This window comes from Penaeus vannamei, chromosome 12 (assembly GCF_042767895.1).
Source record: "Penaeus vannamei isolate JL-2024 chromosome 12, ASM4276789v1, whole genome shotgun sequence".
NCBI lineage: Eukaryota > Metazoa > Arthropoda > Malacostraca > Decapoda > Penaeidae > Penaeus > Penaeus vannamei.
The window spans coordinates 38,278,456-38,283,455 of NC_091560.1; positions in this window are offsets into that span (position 1 = coordinate 38,278,456).

A 5,000-nucleotide genomic window follows, 5' to 3' on the forward strand; every position below is an offset into this window, starting at 1 on the left:
GTCACAGAAGCTCAAGCATATCAAGAAAAAAGCCTTGTTTATACATATTGTGCACATTTCAGTCTGCCGCCGTGGTTTTTAAATGTCCATTGTGAATTTACAAGTCGCACGGAGACACGGTCGCACCTGTCAAATATAAGTTTTCCAATTACGCGCCTGGAGTAATAATAAAGATAATAATAACAAAAATGATGATGAAAACAAAAATTAACGTCAAACAGACTTGTCCTCTAAACTTTTGCATAGGCGTCAAAAGTGTCAAAACTCGTCCGATATTTTTACTTCATTTACTTCCGTAATATGTGACAACTCTTTTCAACAGGCTTGTTTTAAGAGAAAATATAGGACAGAGGCGATTTTGCGCACAAATATAAGCAAGGTCCCACTGTAGACAACGGGGGATCTCGTCTGCATGCTAAATTTTGCAGTCCGGTTCTTCTCCTTTCTTTTCCTCCCCAGTCTGTTTCCAACCTCTTCCATATTTCTTGTCTCCAACCGCCCGCCTCCTTTTTCTGTCCCCACCTTCCTCCCCCTTCCTACACCCACTGTATCGTCTCTCTCTCCCCCACCCATTTTCCTCCTATCCCCTCCTACTTGTCCAGTCAACTCCATTCCTTCTTCTCTCTACTATCGCTCTTCCTACCTCCTCTCTTCTCTCCTTACCTCGTCTTTCTTCTCTCCCTCATCCTTCCCGCTACCTATCCGTCCTCTTCCATCTCCTCTGCTCTTCATCTCTTTCCCATATCCCTTCCTCTCTCCCTTTCCTTCTTCTCTCTCTCACCCTCCCTCTCTCCGTCCTCTCTCATCTCCTCTGATATTCATCTCTTTCCCCTGTTCCTTCCCTCTCCCCTTTCCTTCCTCTCTCCCTTTTTCCCCTACCTCCCTCTAGTTTAGCCTCCCCCTTTTCCCCACCCACCCACCTCTTGTCACTAATCCCTCTCTCTTTCTTCTTTCCCCTTATTTCAGAAAGAAAGGAAGAGGAATAGAGAATTTCACAAGCCCCCTTCACTCCCCCCCCCCCCGAAATTTTCCCTAAAAATCCCCGTAAACCCGGGTGCCCGATATCGTTATTGGGTTTCCAAAAGCTAGTTATTTTGTATATTTGTTCATTTGTTTACCTGTTTATGTGTCTGTGTATTTATTTGTTCTATTTTGGTACGGATGTTATCAATATTGCTCGTCTCGGTTGTCTAGTGAAATAGTTTAATCAATCCTTTTATATGTTTGCCTTTTAGCTCTTCCTTTCTCTCTCTCTCTCTTTCTTTCTCTTTCTCTCTCTCTCCCTTTCCCTATCCCTCTCTAGTTACTGTTTCACTCTCTCTCTTTCTCTCCTTCTCTCTCTCCCTTTCCCTATCCCTCTCCCTCTCTCTAGATACTGGTTCACCTTCTCTCTCTCTCTTACTGTTTCACTCTCTCTATCTCTATGTATTTGTGTATCATTCCCTTTATTCATTAGGTTAAAGAAGTGTCGCTATTACATCCATCGTAAAATCTGTCAAAATATCGTTTGAATTTTACGACAGGATTCTATTCACAAAGCATTTGGAAGTCTGAATGGTACATGTAAACGGAATACCATGGTTGTTGTATATATTTCACAAACCCACGTATGCTCGCCGTGGGAGGGCTTAGAGTAGCTGGTATTTGCCGCGTTGCTCCTGTTAGAGGGCGCTTCGTCGCGTCTGCTGCTTGGGTGGCGCCAGATGAGACACGTAGAAGTGCTGAGCCTTGTATGAGACCCTATGTCCTGCTTCATCCCTCCGACGCTGAAAATTTATATCATCTTTGGAAATTCTACAGATGATTGTGACTGCTGTCTTGAAAATGGTCCAGCAGACTGAGGTGAGTTTGAGCAGTTCTATTCCATGCTAGGGAGGAGTACTCCACTGCTGAACGTACTTGTGACTTATAGGGCTGTTGAGCTCCTGGAGGAAGGTGAAGAAAAATCGTTCTAGTGCGTTCAGCTTGTGTGTGTCTTTCCGAGCCTGGCTGTCCATATTTTGGCCAAAGTTCAATTTAATTTCGACAGTAACTCCAAGTATGTAGATGGATTCACGCACTTGTAAAAGGCGCTCTTGCATGAAGAGAGATTGTGCTTCGATATTCTTTTCTCATGAGCTGAATTTCGTCAATGAGTTCTTTGCTCTTACCGATTCATACCAGTGGCGTAATCTGCTGTATCAGTGACGCTAGGAAAAGGGAGAGTATTTGTAGAAACGAATTCTACCGAGTCTGATGTGTATGTCGAATCGTATTCATGTTGACAAATGTAGAAAGGTATGAATGAGAATATATAGCTTCACGGAACAAGAAATGCATTTGACCGGTTTCGAATATATCTTCGTCAGAAATACGAGTCTGATATCCGGCCAAAGTTTCTAAGAGTTGCCGCGTCCAGATGAAATTATTTCCATCTAATGTGCAAGCAGTGTGGCAAACATAAGGACAGTTCACGGTGTCACAGGGGGTGAAGTTGGGGTTCTTTCCCACTTTCCCACTCACGCTACACCTCTTCTTTGGGGGGGGGGGGTCCACTAATGCCATCAGGCCAGGCAGTCAAGCAGTGTTCAGTATCAACAAGCATAACCGTATTATAGCAGAAGAGCTATTTCATTCCCTCTCCTCTTTCCTTCTTCTCTCCCTTCTTTCCACTACCTCCCTCTTGTTTATCCTCCCCCTTTTCCCCTCTCACCCACCTCCTGTCTCTAATCCAATGCGGATGAGTTATTTCTGAAGTTCTCTCTGCAGATCCATCGAGAGCAGCATCAGTAGGAGATGGGGAATGGAAGATAAAAATAAATAGGGACAAAGAAAAAGGAATGACAAAGTGTTACAACGAGGCAGTGGAGATTGCCTGCAGGTTCGTCGTTTCTCCTATTCTCTCTCATCCTCAATTTACTCCCCCTTCTTTGATTATCTGTTTCCAAAGTTTCGAAGGAGAGAGAGACAGGGGGGGTGCAGAGAGAGAAAATGGGTGTACGTGTGTGTGTGTATGAGAGAGAGAGAGAGAGAGAGAGAGAGAGAGAGAGAGAGAGAGAGAGAGAGAGAGAGAGAGAGAGAGAGAGAGAGAGAGAGGGGGAGAAAGGGAGAGAGAGAGAGAGAGAGAGAGAGAGAGAGAGAGAGAGAGAGAGAGAGAGAGAGAGAGAGAGAGAGAGAGAGAGAGAGAGAGTGAGAGAGAGTGATAGAGTTTGTGTGTGTTAGAGTTAAGGAAAGGTAAGTCATGGTTTCGGCAGCAAAACTGTTGGAGATACCATTTTACCCACACTGTAACTACTGTCGGAATAACGTGTACTCTAGCGAATTAAAGCACATGTAAAAGATTTCTGCAGTTTTGATAATCGATTCGACAATAATCATAAGATACCGTCCCATCCAAGACAACCCTTTCCCCCCCCAAACCATCCTTGATGTAGACTTATTTCATCATTAAAGATAAGACATCGTCTTCTAAACACTATTTAAATGATGAAGAAGAAGAGCAGGAAGAAGGAAAAAATATATGAAATAGAATATGAAGTAACCGAAAAAAGAATTGGAGCAAAGGACACGAAGAAGCAGAAAAGCGAGAGGAAAGGGTAGAATAAGGAAGAATACGAATGAAAATAATAATAAGAGTATGAAGAATAGGAATAAAAAATAGGAAGAGGAAGAGGAAGATAGAGATGAAGAAAAAATAATAGTGGTAATGATTAAGAAATGAATCGGTGACAGCGGACACAAACACACATATATTTAAAAATACATATATCATATATATTATATATATATATATATATATATATATATATATATATATATATATATATATATATATATATATATATATATATACCTATATTTATATTGATAGATAAGATAGGTACTTAAAAAAAGGTATTCATGATGAAACAGTCTGCATTACAGAAACAGATGCATATATATAGTAGAAGTAGCTTTCAGACCTCAACATTACCTACATTACCACACCAGAGGCTGTTATTACGTTTAGTAGTAATTATTCCGGTACATTCGCTACGCTTGTATCCACTGGTGGCTCGCTGGAAATGAAGATTATTGCAGGATCAGAATATATTAAGAACATTGAGACTACTGCTGTCCTCTATGCAATAACATCAGATTACATCGGTGTGTATACTTGCATGTATTAACACAATAATCACCTCGAAGGCTCAGCAGTATTAGGATGTATTTCACTGTCTATTTGTTTCTGTTTGTATCAACTGTAGGTATGTTTTTGATGGAACGTATTTCTTTTATGTATCTTTTGTTATGCATATGTTCCAATGTTTTTCTGCTAGGTATAATTCAATAGTTTATCGCAAAATATGAAGGAAAATATTACACTGGTTCCATAACTCGGTTGGTTTTATAGAAAAAACGTTGATTTAAACTGCATATGCGGTTCAAACTTTCTGTAGCAGCACGACCACGCAACCATCAGCTGGACATAATTCACCAGGTTGGGTCACGCAGGTCAACAGCCTTTTCATCGCACCTCACCATCAGCCGCGTCTCGATGACTCAATGACAAAGCCGAGACCTGATTGGATGACACGGACACGTCACGGCTCGCTCATTGGCCCGCAGGCTCCCCTCCTCGCTCCCGGATAGCTGGCACAACCTAAGAGTACTTCAGCTCCGTAACCCAACACACTTGGACTTGATCTCTCTTCCTTAGCTAGATTAGCGGCCAAATGCATACCCTTGTTCTTAGAGAATGAAAACAACTTGTCTCAGATTTTCCCTCTCCAAGATAAGATCTTTTCTTCTCATAACCTCTTTCCTTATTATATTCACTATATACCTTCCATGCTCCATGACTATTTCCTCCATACAGTGCACCACTACTGAGTGGCTTAGGCGAAACCCGGGCTATCTGAAACCTTGGATAACGAATAAAAAAACAAACAAGCAAACCCCCCCAAAAAAAAGAAAAGAAAAGAAAAAAGGTTGAGATCAGCAATTCACGGTCCTCCAACTGATCTCGAAAAGCAGCAGCA